This window comes from Budorcas taxicolor, chromosome 11 (assembly GCF_023091745.1).
Source record: "Budorcas taxicolor isolate Tak-1 chromosome 11, Takin1.1, whole genome shotgun sequence".
NCBI lineage: Eukaryota > Metazoa > Chordata > Mammalia > Artiodactyla > Bovidae > Budorcas > Budorcas taxicolor.
Window position 1 is genome coordinate 149,311,644 of NC_068920.1, and position 19,860 is coordinate 149,331,503.

Consider the following 19,860-nt stretch of genomic DNA (forward strand, 5'->3'; position numbering starts at 1 on the left):
AGACTCTGGGAGCTCAGGACCAAGGCCAAGCTGGACATCGGGTCGAGACGGGTCCCTCTGAAGGATCCCACGGCCAGCTCCCTCCCAACCATCACATCCTCTAAACACCCACAGAGGATACACACACGTCAGGGAATTCAAAAGGGAATTTTTGTAAATGCAGCTCCTTCATTGACTGACTAAGGGCACGGCCCTCCAGGGGATGTCAGAGTCCAGGAGATCCACAGCCCTCCCTGCCAAGCTCACTGTCGACTCAGCTGGGTAAACCCCAGTAATCACGGGGAGGAGGGATGCGGTCTCTGAAGGGGGCAGTGTGGGGATGGGGAGGGGGCATCTCCATGGACCTGGATCTTAGGAACAGCTTCCTGCAGACACCTGACCAAGGGGAGGGAACAACCACGGAGAACTCACTCCTCGGACACGAGTCAGGCGTGCAGGGGGTACCTCAGAGTGCACCAGGCTGAAGGGAGGCCGGAAGCTGGTCTTGCAGGTTCAGATAAAGACTCAGAATTTGGTCCTTGAAGCTCCAGTGATGGAGCTTTGATCAGAGCATGTTTATCACTTTAGAACAATCACTCTGTTGCAGAGATCCAGTTAGGTTAGAGAAACCAGTGGGAGCTTTGTTAAGATAGCTAGGGAACCAGTGAGAACGTTGCTGAAGACCACTAACGATTTGGAAGTGGCCTCCCTGTTTTCCATAGTGTATGTCCGCAGCGAAAGGCTATCTATCGGGTGTGAGGGCATGGACCCTAAACCAGCAAGTCTTCCAGAACGTGGTGCTAAGGCTGTGCAGTGAGCCCATATGCCATCAGATTAAAACATAGCATCTTTGAATACATACCAGTAGTGAAACAGAAAGAACACTTCTCTCAATTTCAGGAGACCTAGACTTAAGACTTGATTGCACCTTAAATTCACAAGCTCTTAGACACTTCCACAACCCCTTGGAAGCCTCAGCACCATCATCTCTAATTTGAGGTAAAGAGCAAATGCCCTGCTTCTCGAGGGGTGGTCATGGAGATGGCATAAAGGAAACAGGAAAGCATCAGGGGTGTCCATACAGGAGCACGAAGACAGGGAGCTGACGGCCCCTTCTGCTCTCGGCACCTCTGACTCTCTAGTTCAGCCACTTCACAACTATTTCAGGTACACCCATATGCCAGACACCAAAGTTACCAAAGCAATTAAGGAAAGCGCCATCCTCAAAGAGTGTATAAGGAAATAAACGGCCAAGACTGGGCATCTTGTCCTAAGAAAACATAAACAAGAAAGGAGTTTGCCAATCCACAGCCAATATGCAACCCTCTATGAATCAGACCCCCTTACCATATAATCTGGGCTATTTTGGAACAGCCTTAAGAAGGTTCAGAGGGACCACCTCACTGTCAAGGTCTTAGAGTACTCGTGGCCATGGGATATTTTTATAGCCTCTCTTGGAGTCAAGAGCAGTGCAGATTTTGTACTCATTCTGAATTTAACTAGTATTTAAGTGTGCTGATTATAGCTGCAAATACACTTTTTATTCCAGTTTGTGGTTGGAGAGGTGGCCAGGGAAGAAGCCTTGGAAATTTACAGCACAGAAATAGCATGTGGTCTGTCTGCTTGAAGGAACCAATCCTTCCATGAGCATCAGTGAGAAGGCCAGCAAAGGGCCTGAAGCAAAGACAAGACAATAAACGAGGCTTTTTGTCACCACATCCGGGCTTTTTGTCACCACATCCCTGTTACCAGGGGCTTCCCAGGTGGCGCTAGTGGTAAAGAAGCCGCCTGCCGAAGCAGGAGACCTAAGAGATGTAGGTTCAATCCCTGGGTCGGGAAGATCCCCTAGAGGAGGAACTGGCAACCCACTCCAGTATTCTTGCCTGGAAAATCCCATGGACAGAGGAGCCTGGTGAGCTACAGTCAATGGGGTCTCAAAGAGTCAGACACAACTGAAGTGACTTAGTACACAGCACACCCTCTTACTATAGTCTGGGAGAGAGCCCCGAAGAAGCAGGCAGCAGCCCCACGGCTGGGGTGTAAGAAGATCCAGGACACAGCATGTCTAGCTGGTGAACTGGGGTCACCCAAGCAACACATCTAGACATGATCTGAATACGAAGAAAATGATGAAAGTGGAAATGTGGAAATCGCTTTCTAACTGGTGCTGCCTGAAGGAGCTTGTGGAGATGAACTCCTGGTGGCAGAAGGGCCTAGAAAAGACTGCAAAACTTGAACTCGGGTCCAGCTGCCAGCATCCTGGGGACCCTCTGAGGTCACCAGATTCTCCTCTGCCAAACTAGGGGCTCAAAGGAAGGGCCTTTAACCTTAGGGTTCCTGCATATCCCCTGTTTTCTCCCAGGGCTCAAGAATGGGGAGATTTTAGCTGGTATGGGCCACAAGTGCCCCAAGTTTATTCCAGTCTGAGCCTATTTATTTTTAAGACATCAGGCTTCCAGAAGACTTCTTTGAAGAACTGGTAACTCAACTACCTCCCCAGTGTAAGTCTGGAAATCCGTGTGATGTTCGCAACACGACTTCCTTTAAGCAGAACACTCTGCAGTTCCACATCGAGACTCATGGGTGCTGCCTGGCAGGGATGTGTGCAGGAGAAGAGGGCATGGAGATCTTGCCCCATAGGGTCTGGCATGGCACCGGCCACCTAATACACGCTTTTGACAATGAAACCCTCAAATGTCCCAGAATTTTAAGTCATTGAGAAAAACTTGGGACAGACAGGTTTCTTTTCAAACAAATACACTCCTGCCTGGCCTTTTTTTTTTTTTTTTTTTTGAGAGAAGATGGTGTGAGTTTCCTTATAAATACATTAGAAAGTAAGGGCAAAATAAAATTATAGGATAAGAAAATCTAGAACATCATGTTGATAACTAATGTTAATGCTGTTATGTCTTTCTCTATAATGGATGAAGGAAGCCCCTGTGTTACACACAGATTAAATCTGGACCAGTCATCTAATCCAAACTGACCAACAAATATTTCTTTACACTAACACTTGTTGCTCCCATTTCACTGCCCATCGATGCAGCAGTCAGTTGGTAAAGAATCCGCCTGCAATGCAGGAGACCCTGGTTCAATTACTGGGAGGGAAAGATCCCCTGGAGAAGGAAATGGCAAACCACCCCAGTGTTCTTGCCTAGGAAATCGCATGGACAGAGGAGCTGATAGCTACAGAGAAATTTGTCATCTTAAATGCATTCACTTAAAAAGAAATCTGAAAATCACTGAGCTGTCTCTAGCCTAAGAAGTTAAAAAGTAACTGCAGAATAAACACACAGTAAGTAGAAGGAAAGATCTATTAACAGATAAAAACAAAAATAAAATACAGAATTAAAGATATTCATGGAGTCAAAAGTATTTTTCTTTGAAAATAATAATAAAACATACAGTGTCTGGCAGGTTGGTCAAGAAAAAAATGAAAGATATAGCCCAATTAACATTTTCATAATGAAAAAAAGATAGCAGGGATTTCAAGCAAAATGAATAATTTTATGCTAATTTTAACCTGAAAAACAGGTAACTATGAATATACTCCTAGAAAAATATAATTTAAGAAAACTGAAAGAAGTCCAGTTTAAAAAGAAACAGGAGTTCAGATCACTTTAAACAGCTTGAAAAAATTAGATAAAAATTTGGCAACAAGGAAACCACGAGTTCTTGTTTTTAGCTGAGTACTACCAAAATTTCACCAGCAGATTAATTCAAATCATACACAAATTCTTGCAAGAAATAGGGGAAATAAAGGAAAACTAGGAAATAAAAACCGCTCTCTAAATCAGACAAAAGCAGTTAAGGAAAGGAAAAATATAGGCCAAAGTTACTCATGAGTAAAGAAACAAAAATTAAAAAAAAAAAAAAAAGCAAATAGAATCCAGATGTGCACCAGGCACGTATTTAGGGGGGAAAGTAAAGTCAAACAAGCTAGATTTATTGTAGGCATAGAAGAGAGTTTACCATTGAAATAAGTCATATATGTCAGATAACATAGTGAGAAGAAAACGGTGGAAATCATACCTTCATCCTAATAGATACAGAGCAGTCTTTGATAAAACTCAACCTACACTTATGATTAAAGCAGAAAACAAAACTCTGCAAAACAGAACCATAAGGGAACCTCCTTAACCTAATAAAGGGTATTTGGAAAAAAGTGATAGCAGACATCAGTCTTAATCAAATAAGAACATTTCTTATAAAGATGAGGAACAATGAAGGGCTATCTTTTATTGCTTCAGTTCACTATTATATTAGAGTTCTAACTCAAACAAAGAAGACAGGAATAAGAAAACGCCAGAAATGAAAAGAAATAAACCATATTTCAATTATTCACAAATGACTTTACTTCTAGGAGGATCTACAGACAAAAATATTAGAATTACTAAAAGTATAATTAAGTGTCTGGATGCAAGATATGTATAAATATCAATTAGACTTTTATCCTTTGCAAAAACGACATCTCCTAAGGCATCCCAAAACTAAAGTGGCTGGAAACAAACATGTCACACGTACCTAGGAGTATTCAGAAAATGAGTAAGACCTATTCACAAAAGTATACAACTTTCCCCAATATGGATAGAACACAAATATATGGATAGTGATACAATGTTCATGGACAGGAGAACTCAACATAAGAAATAAAGTCAGTTCTTTCTCAACTGACCTATAGATTGAAAGCAATCCTAGCAAATCCCCCACTGGTTTTGTTGTTGTCTTTGTCATTGTTATTCCCATTTCATAAATTAACTCTAAAATTTCTATAGAATGGCAAAAGTCCAAGGACAGCCAAATATCACCCCATAAGAGGAAAAAGGTAAAAGAACCAAATATGAAGGTGTCGCAGAGAATAACAATAATTAAGAGCAGGCAACACTGATACAGAAGTGGGCAAACTAAGCAAGACACAGATAAAAAAGTCACAGAAACAAACCCATGTACCTGGGGAAACAAGACATTACAGGCTGTGTGTCCCAGATACATGGGAAAAACGGATTATTCAATAAACGGAACTAGGAGAATTACTATTCATTATGGATAAAACCAACACTGGATTCCTAAATCACACACAAAAATTAACCCCAAGTAATTTTAAAATAGGTAAAAGAAGATAAGGGAGTAACTTTTAACCTTGGGGCACGGAAGAAAATCTTAAGGGAAAGGCTCTAACCGTAAATGGGCAAAGTTGTCTATATAAAATACACTAAAATCAAGAAAAGCACCTTGTGAAAACATACAGCACAAAAGAGGAGGTGATCTTTTTTAACACATGAAACCACCACTGTGAGTCTCCTGAATATGTAAAGAATGCTTTCAAGTCGATGAAAAAACATAACCCAGTGAGAACCGACATCAAGGAGATGAGCAGTCTTCTTACAGTAAGTGAAACAGATGATAACTAAATATGTGAAAGAAGCTCAAAACTGCTGGTACATTAAGTTCACTCTACTATTAATCTGTCAAAAATTAAGAAGGCCGATGACACCAAGTGTTGGGATAAGACAAGAGTGAATCTTAAAGGACACTTTTATTCACTACTGATAACAAGGTGCATTGCTATAACCACTGTGTAAATGCACAGGGCGTTTTCTTGTAAAGTTGGTCATAAATTAGCCTTTCTTTCATCCCAAACTCTCCTCCCTGGTATATAACCAAAAGAAAAAGAAATGGCATATGTGCAGCAGAGATATGTGCAAGAATATAAATAGCAGGGTATTTTGTGACAGCCGAAGACTGAAAATAACTCAAACACCCACTGACAGGAGGAAGCATGCATGTTAACCTTATCAGATATTATGTAAGTGAGATGAGTAAATATAGCGGCACAGAACAAGGCTGTTAAATCCTAGAAACAAAACACTGAACATCATGACACAACTTTTAACGAGTAGTATTATATATATTTTTAGGGATACAGACTACCAAAAACAGCAAGGAAAGATGAAAGGATAGTGCAGGGAAGGGCAGACAGATGGATGAAAATGTCCACATCGGGCTCACAGTGTTGGTGATAATTTTGTTTGAGGCAGGTTCATTAATTATACTTCATAACTCACATATATAAAGTGTTCTACATATCAGATCCCACCTATCAGATGTTTTTTAAAAGATATGATTAGAATGGTATTGTCGAATCTGGTTCAGATTTAAAATGGGTATCTCTCCAGTGAAATGGTATCTCACCATCTTTAGATGGTGAAACTAAAAAACAAACAAAAAATTATTAGTGTTATTTTCCTGGGGAGGACAAAGAGATGAAGGATTTACACGTGTATTTAATAATTTTTCTGTATTTTAATAATTTTTCTATATTCATGTGACGTGAAAGTTAAAGTTGCTCAGTTGTGTCTGACTCTGCGACCCCATGGATTTTAGTCCACGGAATTCTCCAGGTCAGAATGCTGGAGTGGGTAGCCTTTTCCTTCTCCAGGGGATCTTCCCAACCCAGGGACTGAACCCAGGTCTCCCGCACTGCAAGCAGATTCTTTACCAGCTGAGCCACAAAGGAAGCCCATTTCATGCATTATTAAAAATATTAAGTATTATTATTATTAATATTAAGTAATATTAAGTAAAAATATTAAGTATTAAAAATATTAAGTAACCAGCTTAAAGTGGTAAACTTCAGAAACTCAGAGGCTGAGAGCAACAAGAGCTTCTCAGTGGATTCCAATGGACCACTGTTGATTTACTGTCAACAAATTTAAAGAAAACAGGGATGTCTGGGCTGAGCTGGTGGCCAGATCTCTGAATGGATGTCTTAGACCATGTCCACATGCCACTCCAACCCAAAGCTTCCAATCCATCTCCATGGCCAGGGAGACAGCTCTGGGTTCAAGAAGTCAAGAAGTTCAAGGAATCAAGAAGTCAGATTCAACTTCAATATCAGGTCTTAAGGTCTATGGATTTCATGATCTTTTTTAATTATACAGGACCTTTAAGTCCTGTCCTATAAAAGAACAGGGTCATGTACTTATAATTTCTTCTTTATTCTAATGGAAACTTTTCAATTCTCTTTAACAGAAAAGAAAAGAAAAAAAAAAGGACTATGAAATGCTTTCCCTTGGCTAGGCCCCTCTTCAAAGATTGTGAAATATGATTTTTTTCCCCCCAGCTTGGAATAATTTATACATGAAACATCCTGCTTCTTGTTAGTCCTCACATTCAGTTCACTCACTCACACAGTATGCTCTTTATTCTGATGTTTCAAAACCCCACAGTGCATCTGATTTTCTTTCTAGGGGGTGCTGGTGGTAAGATTACACTCTGATGTCCACTTCAGCTTGCACCACAATGTTGAACTTGAACTGGGCAGAGAGGATCTAGAACAAAATTACAAAGTACCTTGCAAAGTATCTGGTAGGGCCGACACTTCCTAACACATCTAGGGATGGCTGCCCCAGAGCCCGCTGGCCTCATGTCAGCCTCATCTCTCCCCACACTAATCCTGCCCACTAATGGATTTAAAGTGATGGTCCTGAACTCTGCAAATAATTCATCAAGTTCAATATATATGGCCCTTCCCTCAGCTGGGTAGTGATATCTTTAGATTTCCATAAAGCACAGGCCAACCATTCTTTGTTAAAGAGGCTCTTTTAAAACTCCAACACCCAGAGAGGACACCATCCCACTGCCACCAACTTCTTGCTTGTAGATGTCTCGCAAACCTAAATAATGTCCATTTTTAACCAAGCTCTTTTCCAAGACTTCCTATTCCTCCCATCCAAAACCTTCTTTCCAGGCAGAAAGTTCAAGTGAGATGTGGAAGCTGGGTGTGCTGGGTTAGCTGGGCTCCACCATTTCCCAGCTGCATCATCCTGAAGTCGCTTTTGGTCTTAGTTTTCTCAGCTGGACCGCGGGAACAACAGCAGCTATCATCACGGGAGTTACGTAAGCGATCAGTGCACAGTGCACGTGGAGGTTCAAGTATAAACTCCAAGGCCTACACCAATGACAGCTGTGAGCAGACATCCTTTGCTATTTCATCTCTCCCTAGGCACGTGGACAGTGGCTTCAGAAGCCCGAGAATAAATCAAGGTTTTGGCTTCTTTCTGCTGTGCTGGAAGGCATCCCTCAGTCCCATCCTCCAAATTCCTACTGCCCTCCCTAGTAACCGGACCATCCCTCCCCTGAGCACAGAAGGCACATGACCATGGAACGCTTGGCCCTCCTCACAGCTGTGCGCAGGGTGCTTCCTGTCATCTTGTTTGCATCTTCTGTGCTCCCAAGGTCTGCCCTCTCCACACCCCCCCTTAGGTCCCAGAGGAGGCTGCAGGTGGTCATTCCATTTGCATTTGGTTTCTGATCAGTAACGAATAGCTGAATGTTGTTTATACATCATGAGAATCGTGCCCACCCTTCTGGCACAGCTGGGACTTCCGGGTAGGTAGGGAGGCTCTGCTGTCATTCCCATTTTAACAAAGAAGAAATCCAGGCTCTGAGATGCCAGTGACTTTCCCCAGCTCCAATTTCCTGGTGGCTCGGATGGTAAAGCATCTGCCTGCAATGCAGGAGACCCGGGTTCAATCCCTGGGTCGGGAGGATCCCCTGGCAACCCAATCCAGTACTCTTGCCTGGAAAATTCCATGGATGGAGAAGCCTGGTGGGCTACAGTCTATGGGATCACAAAGAGTAGGACAGGATTGAGCGATTTCACCTTCTCTTTCCCCAGCTCCTGGGCAGGAAGGGGTGAAGCTGGGCCTGGACCTGCCTTCTGACTCCCTGTGTCCACCTCTTCCCACCACAACACAGAGCTTTGAATCTACTCTATGTGCCCCAAAGGAGAGATTTTCTGGTTTTCGTAGGGAAGAACTGAGCTACAGCCAACAATAACTTTTTACAAGTACACAGGACTTTAGCACATTCCTCAGTTGTCATAAAATTATAGAAGAATTTTAAATAGTTGCAGAAGATACAACTTCTGGCATACTGAAAACACTGTCTTTTTAAAATAAAGTAGCAACAGTTGAAAGAAGTGTAATTTCTAGTGTATCACTTATTCTTTTAAATATCCATGAATAGCTAAAGCAATCCTGAGAAAGAAGAATGAAGCTGAACACGTCCTGATTTCAAACTATATGAGGAAGCTACAATAATCAAAACAGTATAGTATTGGCATAAAACAGACACACAATTCAATAGAACATAGTAAAAATCCTAAAAGTTTCTGCATGGCAGAGAAATCATCAACAAAATGAAAAGGCAACTTGTAGTATGGGAAAAAAAATATTTGTAACCCCCCTATCTGATAAGGGGTTAACATTCAAAATATAGAAAGAACTCATATCACTCAATAGTAAAAGTACAAATAATCCAATTTTGAAACAGGCAAAGAACTTAAACAGATATTTTTCCAAAGAAGAAGTACAAATGGCCGACAGGTAAATTAAGATATATGCTCAATAGCACTACGTATCATGGAAAGGCAAATCAAACCACAAGATGTCACCTCACACCTGTTAGCACGTCTGTTATCAAAGAGACAAGAGATAAATGCTGACAAGGGGGTAGAGAAGAGGGTACCGTTGGACACTGATGATGGAAAGTGTAAACTGGAGCAGGCCCTGTGGAAAACAGTATGGAGGGTCCTCAGATTATTAAAAATATAGCAACATGATCCAGCAGTCCCATTTCTGGGTATACATCTGAAGGAAACAAAATCATTAACTCAAAGAGATAACTAAAGTCTCACATTCAGTGTAGTTCTACCCTCCAGAGGCAAGATGTTAGAAACAACCTCAGTGTCTGTTGACAGAAGAATGGATAAATATACATATATGTGGCATATATATGGTATAAATACAATGGATTATTATTCAGCCTTAAAAAGAGAGGAAGTCCTGACATTTGCAACATGGATGAACTGGTGGCATTATGCAGGTGAAATAAACCAGACCACATGGTATCACTTATATTAAAATCTAAAAAAAAAAAAAGGAAAACTCATAGAAACAGAGAGAAGAAAGGTGGCTGTCAAGTGCAGGGCGGGTGGGGGAAATAGGGAGCGGTTGGTAAAAGTGTGAAAACTTTCAGTTATAAGATGAATAAGATCTAAGGGTCTAACATATAAATGGTGACTATACAGGCCTCTGGTTTAAACCAACACATTCAGAAAAAAATTTCAGAAAAAATATATTCACTTCAATGCACCTCTCCTCAGAAAATACCTTAACACATCATTTTATCATAACCGTGTTTCAATTATATGTTTGTCCATATTATTTGCATATTTATCTCCTTCCAATAGTTTAACAGATGAGAACAGTTTTCACTGTTAAGCCAATGAACCGATAAGAATTCCTTTCTATCAGGAAGATTTTACCTTATTTTAAATTCAGATAAGTGTGTTTATACATAGTTGATACATAGAATAAATTATGGAATTCGCTCATAAAATTAGCCACTAAAATAAGTAAATTCAGGACTAAAATGAGATTGAGGTAAGTCAATTATGTTATGCAGTTTTCAATAAATGATAATGACCAGATACTAAAGATTTCCTCACTGACATTAATCAAGCATGTTAACTGTAGCAGAAACCATAAAGTATCATAAAGGATGGTATTTCTTTGGTAAAAGGGCTTGCATGTGTTTGTGAAGCTCTGTTGTTAAGCTTTGGGTAATTAAAAAAAGAAAAAAAAAAGTACTGTACGCAGGAAGAAATGGCAACCCACTCCACTATCCTTGCCTGGAAAATCCCATGGACCAGGGAGCCTGGCAGGCTGCTGTCCACGGGGTCACAAAGAGCTGGACACAACTGAACGACTGTGCACACACTCACTGTGCATTTTTTGAATTGAGGAGGGGAAAAAAATTCCATTATTCCCTGTTTTCCATCTTTTCTTTGCAACAGTGGCCAATGAATCTGTCCAAATTACTTTAAAAAAATTCTATCACTATGCTAACAGCAGAGAAGGCAATGGCAACCCACTTCAATATTCTTGCCTAGAAAATCCCATGGACAGAGGAGCCTGGTAGGCTGCAGTCCATGGGGTCGCTAAGAGTCGGACACAACTGAACGACTTCACTTTCAATTTTCACTTTCATGTTTTGGAGAAGGAAACGGCAACCCACTCCAGTGTTCTTGCCTGGAGAATCCCAGGGACAGAGGAGCCTGTGGGCAGGCTGTCTATGGGGTCGCAGAGAGTCGAACACGACTGAAGTGACGTAGCAGGATGCTAACAAATCCTGATGGTTCCAGACCAGCCACAGCAGGGGGTCTAATCCACCCGTGCAGGGTCCAGCCCGAGGGGCCCTAATTACTGCCTTCCGCCCTCTGTCCTTCCCTTCTCTCCACTCAAGACACATCCCTTCAGCCATGAAGGGACCTAGTACTCAGCACCTCTTTCTCACAGTCTCAGTTCTGCTCCATCCTGCACTAAAGTTTTGGGAACTGGCATCCCACACCTGCTGTCTAACCTGCATCAAAGGAAAACGTCAGAGCAGAAAACCCACCCACGGCTCCTCCTCCATCCCTCTGGGACCTTGCACACAATAGATGCTCATCAGCTGTCTGCTGCCCGGATGTCCAGAGAAACTCACTGCATCCTGGCACTGAGGTCCTCGCTGCCGCTGGGCCCTGGGACATGCAGACAGTGAGGATGCTTAGCAGACTTACGAGCAAATGCTGAGTTGACAGCACAGCCTCGACAACAGCACGTGTAGCTCTCAAAACAAAGAGAACAAGAACAATGACAGCAAAAGCCCAAGAAACTGCAATGGAGACAAACGTCGAAAATGTGACACCGTTACCATTTCTTTTACCGAGACCCACAGCCACGGGATCTCAGAGGAGCTTCTTTACATGTTTCTATTTCTAAAAATACTGCTGGCCTAACCGCCTCAGCCACTCTGAAACCATGAGAACTAAAGCCGGGTATCGATATTTTTGATTCTAGTTAGTGTTTTAGCGACCTTTGCCTTAAAGCTTCACCAGCCAAGACTGAGCCCCGTGTCCCAGCTGCAGCTCTCGGAATGCCGGCCATTCCCAAGGCTGCGTTAAGGCCAAGGCTCAGCTAAACTTTCTTTACAGAAGATTTCTTTTCTTATCGATGACATTCTCCGATTGGGGGTGGGGAGAGGGGGATAGGAAAAGGAAAAAAACTCTTGTTTCAGATTTAGCTACTTCAATCACAGAAGCGAGACCTGGGGGTGGTTTATATCCTCTGAAGGCTGTTTCTCTTTATAAGTCCTAAACATTTAAAACAGCTTTGCCTGTGCTGGAATGTCATTTTCTGGTATTTGGGCTTCTTCCACACGAATCTTTTTGTGACTATGAAGCCATTTCAGTTCTTGGAACTTGCTGGAGACTGATTCCCAAACATAGCGTTCTGGGAGGTGGGAGTGGGCCGATGCAGGGAGAAAGCACAAGTCCACTCTGCTTCACAATGCGTTCTTTCCCAGGGTGCGTTCACGTTCCCCTCATACCTGGGGAGACTGTGTCTGAACCAGTCAGGGTACTGCAGAGAAAGCTGCAATAACCCTAAACCATTGTAGCTGAGGTCAGAATGCACACACACACTCACAACACACACTCACACACACACTCATTCAGTACCCAAGGCCTGTGAAGAAGTGGGGGGCTGTGCTTGAAATGTCTCTCATCACACTTCCTGTTTCTTTGCAGTGCTTATGAGTCAGCTGGAGACCTCCCTCAGCCTCAGGAAAAAAAATGTGTCAGTGAGAAATTAGCAACAGATTCCCAGGATTACTGGAGAAACGCTGGTAATGTCAGTACGTGGTACACGGTCAGGGATTCAACAGGGATTTTCAAGCGGGCCCTTTGAGAGTGCAGGCGACAAGGCTGGCCTAATGGTTAGGACTCCACACTCTCACTGAGGCTTCAATCCCTGGTCGGGGAACAAACATGTTGCTTGCCAAAAAAATTAAAAAATAAAGCGCAGGAGGTGAAAAGGCAAGGCAAGCTGATGAGGACTTGAGGCTGTCGGGGAGGGAATGTTGGAATTTAGCTTCCCTAAACTGCCCCAACAACACAAGAGATGAATATACACATGGACGTCACCAGATTGCCAAATTCAGATTGATTATATTCTTTGCAGCCGAAGATGGAGAAGTTCTATACAGTCAGCAAAAACAAGACTGGGAGTTGACTGTGGTTCAGATCATGAACTCCTTACTGCAAAATTTAGACTTAAAATGAGGAAAGTAGGGAAAACCAATAGATCAATCATGAGTGTGAGTGAAAAGTCGCTCAGTCGTGTCTGACTCTCTGCGACCCCATGGACTACACAGTCCATGGAATTCTCCAGGTCAGAAGAGTAGAGTAGATAGCCTTTCCCTTCTTCAGGGGATCTTCCCAACCCAGGGATCAAACCCAGGTCTCCCACATTGCAGGTGGATTTGTTTATCAGCTGAGCCACAAGGGAAGCCCATGATATGACCTAAATCAAATCCCTTATGATTATACAGTGGAAGTGACAAATAGGTTCAAGGAATTAGATTTGATAGACAGAGTGCCTGAAGAACTAGGGACACAGGTACATAACATTGTACAGGAAGTGGTGATCAAAACCATCCCCATGAAAAAGAGATACAAAAATGCAAAGCGGTTGTCTGAGGAGACCTCAAAAATAGCTGAGAAAAGAAGAGAAGCAAAAGGCAAAGGAGAAAAGGAAAGCTGTATCCATCTCCATGCAGAGTTCCAAAGAATAGCAAGGAGAGATAAGGAAACTTTTGTAAGTGATCGATGCAAAGAAACAGGAAAACAATAAAAAGGGAAAGACTCTTGAGATCTCTTCAAGAAAATCAGATATCAAAGGAACATTTCATGCAAAGATGGGCACAACAAAAGACAGAAACAGTATGGACCTAACAGAAGCAGAAGATATTAAGAAGAGGTGGCAAGAATACACAGAAGAACTGTACAAAAAAGATCTTCATGACCCAGATAATCACAATGGTGTGATCACTCACCTAGAGCCAGACATCCTGGATGAGAAATCAAGTGGGCCTTAGGAAACATCACTATGAACAAAACTAGTGGAGGTGATGGAATTCCAACTGAGCTATTTCAAATCCTAAAAGAAGATGCTGTGAAAGTGCTGCATTCATTGAATGTCAGCAAATTTGGAAAACTCAGCAGTGGCCACAGGACTGGAAAAGGTCAGTTTTCTTTCCAATCCCAAAGAAAAGCAATGCCAAAGAATGCTCAAACTACTGCACAATTGCACTCATCTCACGTGCTAGCAAAGTAATGCTCAAAATTTTCCCAGACAGGCTTCAGCAGTACATGAACCGAGAATTTCTAGATGTTCAAGCTGGATTTAGAAAAGGCAGAGGAACCAGAGATCAAATTGCCAACACCTGTTGGGTTATGGAAAAACCAAGAGAGTTCCAGAAAATCATCTACTTCTGCTTTATTGACTATGTTAAAGGCTTTGACTGTGTGGATTACAACAAACTGGAAAAATCTTAAAGAGATGGGAATACCAGGTATTCCTGAGAAATCTGTATGCAGGTCAAGAAGCAACAGCTAGAACTGGACATGGAACAACGGACTAGTTCCAAATTGGGAAAGAAGTACATCAAGGCTGGATATTGTCACCCTGCTCATTTAACATATACATAGAGTACATCATGGGAAATGCTGGGCTGGATAAAGTACAAGCTGGAATCAAGATTGCTGGGAGAAATATCAATAACCTTAGATATGCAAATGACACCACCCTTATGGCAGAATTAGAGGGCCTCTTGATGAAAGTGAAAGAGGAGAGTGAAAAAGCTGGCTTAAAACTCAACATTCAAAAAACGAAGATCATGACATGCAGTGCCATCACTTCATGGCAAATAGATGGAAAAAGAATGGAAACAGTGAGAGACTTTATTTTCTTGGTCTCCAAAATCACTTTAGATGGTGACTGCAGCCATGAAATTAAAAGACACTTGCTCTCTGGAAGAAAAGTTATGGCCAACCTAGACAGCATATTAAAAAGCAGAGACATTACTTTGCTGACAAAGGTTTGTCTAGTCAAAGCTATGGTTTTCCTAGTAGTCGTATATGGACGTGAGAGTTGGACCGTAAAGAAAGCTAAGCGCTGGAGAATTGATGTTTTTGAACTGTGGTGTTGGAAAAGACTCTTGAGAGTCCCTTGGACTGCAAAGAGATCCAACCAGTCCATCCTAAAGGAAATCAGTCCTGAATGTTCATTGGAAGGACTAATGCTGAAACTGAAGCTCCAATACTTTGGCTACCTGATGCGAAGAACTGGCTCATTGGAAAAGACCTTGATGCTGAGAAAGACTGAGGGTGGGAGAAGGGGACGACAGAGGATGAGATGGTTGGACGGCATCACTGACTTGATGGACAAGAGTTTGAGCAACTCAGGGAGTTGGTGATGGACAGGGAAGCCTGGCGTATTGCCGTCCATGAGGTCGCAGAATCTGACACAATTGAGCAACCGAATGGAACTCAAAGTGCCCCATATCCCCAGGTCCAGGCACACTGACAGCCCACTGCTCCTGTCTTCCCAGCCAAGCCCTCCAGTGTCCCGGTACAGACAGCACTGGTCCTTCCCCTGCCCCTCCAGACCACCCATCACCCAGCCTGACCTCTTCCTCACGACCTACGTGCTCTCTCAAGGAGGTTACATGGTAACCTCCCAGTGACCTGGGTCATCTCTCTCCTGCAGACACTGTTGTTCAGGCAGTCCTTTCATTTTGCCCCTCTGCTCAGCCAAACAATATTCTTTTTTCTAAATTTTTATTGGACTATCGTTAATTTACAGTGTTGTATTAGTTTCAGGTGCACAGTAAAATGAATCAGTTGTGTATATATATCTCTCCATTCTTTTTCAGAGTCTTTCCCCATATAGCTTATTAGAGAACACTGAGTAGAGTTCCCTTTGCTGTACTGTAGGCCTTTGTCCATTATCTGTTTTATATATACTAGTGCGTATGAACCTAAAAATCATACTAAGTGAAGTGAGTCACACAAAGACAAATAACACATGATATCACTTATATGTGGGATCTAATTTTAAAATGATACAAATGAACCTTTTTACAAAAGAGAAACAGACTCACAGATCTTGATATTTCAAGTCTTGAGCTACTGTGTGCTTAGTTGCTCAGTCGTGTCTGACTCTTTGCAACCCCATGGACTGTAGCCTGCCAGGCTTCTCTGTCCATGGGATTCTCCAGGCAAGAAGACTGGAGTCAGCTGCCATAAGCTCCTCCAGGGGATCTTCCCAAACCAGGGATCGAACCCACGTCTTCCTCACTGCAGGAGGATTCTTTACCGTCTGAGCCACAAGGGAAGCTCAAGAATACCAGAGCGGGTAGCCTATCCCTTCTCCAGAGGATCTTCCCAACCCAGGAATCAAACCGGGGTCTCCTGCATTGCAGGTAGATTCTTTACCAACTCAGCTACCAGGGAAGCTACTGTGCATGCTTTCAAGTCCCCAGCTGAACTGTCTAGATAAACACACAATCACACAGATGGGGGTCTTTCCATCTGTGGCCATGAGCTCCAGGTGGATTCATACCAGGGGATCATGCCGCATCTTCCTCTCCCTGGAGGTCTCCTCACTCTTTCTCTTTTCCCCCAAACTAACAAGACCTCTTGCACCATGGAAGTTTCAACTGAAGACTTCACTTCCAATTTCACAAAGAAAATAGAAGCAATCACAAGAAAATGCCTCTTCTGAGCGCCACACGTGTCTGTCATGTAGTCCATTCCCACCAGTAACTATCTGTGTTCCTCTCTAAACAACCCCACCTGTACACAAACACACCTCCTTCACCTACTCAAGACACAGTCCCAGCAACCCTCTGTCCTGTATTAACATTTTTTCCTCTCTACTAGACCATCGCCACGGATGTATAAATAAAGCTAATACATCTTAACTAAAAACAATTCTCTCAGCCTGACTTGCCCCACCAGATACCACCCCATATTCTGCTCCCCTTGGCAGCAAACCTCCTCCAAACTGTTGCAACAATCTCTGTCTCAGATTCTTCCCTCGATCTTTCCCTTCAAGCCCACTCTCCTTGGCCTTGCTTGCCATAGCCACCAGACCCACATGACATTTTGCGGTTTTTACTGCAGCCATCAATGGCCCACATGGCACTGGTTCAAGAGTCGGTTCTCCATCTCCACCTCACTTGGCCCGTCCACACACTGGGCACAGCTCATCATTCCCTCCTTCTGAAATGATTGCATGTGGCTTTCAAAAAGACTCACCCCTGGACTTCGCCCTATCTGCCTGGGGGTTGCTTCTTGGTGCTCCGAAAGCTGGAAAATCCCAGGACCAATCTTGAAAACTCTTCTATCCCCAGGATCTCATCTGACCTTATTCCTTTAACAACCACCGACCAAAGACCTCCATTTTATCTCCAGCTCAGACCACTGTCTTCAACTACCAGATGTGGATATACCTGTCACTCAGCCTCTCCATTTGGGGGTCTTATAATCTCAAACGCAATCTGTTCAAAATCGAACCCCTTGTGGCATCACAGCCTTGCCACCACCCTGGTGGAGTTTCCCATCTCAGTTGGTGACAACTCTCCAGTTATGCAAGCGAAAATTTTTGCTATCATGATGGACTTTCCCTTCTTTTCAAGCCTTACATCCATTCTGCCAAGACACCTTAAGGGCTCTTTCTCCAAAATATATCCAGAATGTGACTACTTCCTGCTTCTCACGGCTACCAATGGAGCAGGCCACTGAATTATCACTTGCTGGAATTACTACAATGGATTTCTCTAATGACCTCTAAGTGGTCTCCTGGTCTTCCCCCATCCTTTATCAGTGCCAGAATGAGCCGATTAAAACAGATCCTGTCCCTTCTCTGCTTAAACCCGTGCACTGATTTTCAAACCTAAAATTCCTCTAACGGTCCACGATGCTAAAGCATGGTCAGTTCTCCACTGTCTCCTGACCACCCCACTCACAGCTCTAGGCTGGCTCCCCACCAGCCCCCCTGCCTCAGTGTTCCTGGACTCTGGGCCTTCATACACACGTCTTCTTCTAACTCCAATTCTCTTGTCCCAGACGCTAACTGGCTAATTCCCAGTTCAGTTCAGTTCAGTTGCTCAGTCATGTCTGACTCTTTGTGACCCCATGGACTACGCCATGCCAAGTCTCCCTGTCCATCACCAATTTCCCGAGTTTACTCAAACTCATGCCCATTGAGCCATCCAACCATCTCATCCTCTGTCATCTCCTTCTCCTCTCACCTTCAATCTTTCCCAGCATCAGGGTCTTTTCAAATGAGTCAGTTCTTCGCATCAGGTGGCCAAAGTATTGGAGCTTCAGCTTCAGCATCAGTCCTTCCAATGAACATTCAGAACTGATCTCCTGTAGGATGGACTGGTTGGATCTCCTTGCAGTCCAAGGGACTCTCAAGAGTCTTTTCCAACACCACAGTTCAAAAGGATCAATTCTTTGGTGCTCAGCTTTCTTGATGTCCAACTCTCACATCCATACATGACTACTGGAAAAACCATAGCCTTGACTAGACGGACCTTTGTTGGCAAAATCCCATAGTTCCTTAAATCCCTGTTCAAATGTCAGCTGTTTAACAAGGCCTCCCAGAGCACTCCATTTAAAATTCCACCCCTCTAGAGCTGGTAGCTTTTTATTTTCTCCACAACACTTATGCCTGGGAATGAGACATAAAATTTGCTCCCTCACACAGTGGAGCAGACACGGTCGGTCTCTCGGTGCCTGTCCCCACCCTCGCCTTCCACTCATATCCTGCCATCCTGGATTTTCCAAGAAAGCAGAAGTGTCGGAGCAGCACCAGGCACAACGCGAGTGGCTCAGTCCATCTCTTCTAGGCAAATCCATGAATCATGGAAACCCTGGAGACACCACGTTGATCTTCTAAACCTGTTTCCCAGTCTACAAAACCAGACTGGCAATATCAACCTCATGAGGTTGTTAAAAGCAGTAAACGAGGACTTGGGTGGAAATCTTCGTTAAATATTAATTACTATAATCACTAACATAATATGCTAAGGACCATCCTCAAAATTCATTAAGGGGAAGCAAACTGGGCAACAGCTTACATGGTATGGTTTAAGGTTAGAAAAACTCATTTGGGGTCTTTCCCAACAACTGCCTGAGATTTCACCTTAAAGACATAAATGAAGGTTTTCAAGCTTTCCTTTTCCAAATTCAAAGTTACCTCTGAAACGTCCTGATAGGAGGAGAGGAACGGTCTTCCGGCCAAATTCCAGGGTCCCCAGAGGCTCAGCTGGCTCGCCCTTTCATGGCAGGATGCCCTCCTGGAGAAGGGGGAGGAGGCCTCTGGCACTGGGGTCCCTGTAGACCTGGGGGAAGGGGAGAACACCAGACTCCGCCGAATGCCGACCACCTGGGGACAGGAGAAGGGTGCAGGAGCTTAGTGAGCAGGTCTGGGCGGGGGCGGCAAACATCAGCATGCCCACTCAGCACCCTCCCGGCATCAGCCTTTCCAGTCTCCAACCCAAGAGGGAAAGCCTGTGAAATAACCACTAAAGTCTAGGCAGATTAATCTATGAAAGTATTACAGTTCACTGGAAGAGGGGCTGAGGCTTACGGGGTAAGTAACCAAACTCCACCAGGAGGCTAACAGATACATTTACCAACACAGACAATTTTCAGATGACAAAGTGTCCCTGGTCTTCCTTTCCGCCCCCACCTTTCCCAATCACAGCCATACAGGTTTGCCCCAACTGGACTCCTACAGGGAGAAGTTTAGGTCCATAGAATAGCATCATAACGCAAGATTACACGAACTGCAGTTCCCAGTGAAACTCCTAAGGAGATAACTGAAAAATGAATCAAGAATGGACTACAGAATTAAAAAGGCAGATTAGAAACTAACACTAAAGGAGGCAAAACAGAGGAATAAAGAAACACAGATGACA

General features: G+C 43.3%; 1 protein-coding gene across 1 annotated transcript in view; it reads right to left on the reverse strand.

Annotated features, from left to right (window-relative positions):
* The window catches only part of RNF144A (ring finger protein 144A), a 94,193-nt gene extending 75,002 nt beyond the window's left edge, over nucleotides 1-19,191 (reverse strand). The window contains exon 1 of the mRNA XM_052649220.1: nucleotides 19,137-19,191. The gene's annotated coding sequence lies outside the window, so the exon portion shown is untranslated. The remainder of the gene's footprint in view (nucleotides 1-19,136) is intronic.
* Between the last annotated feature and the right edge of the window lie 669 nt (nucleotides 19,192-19,860).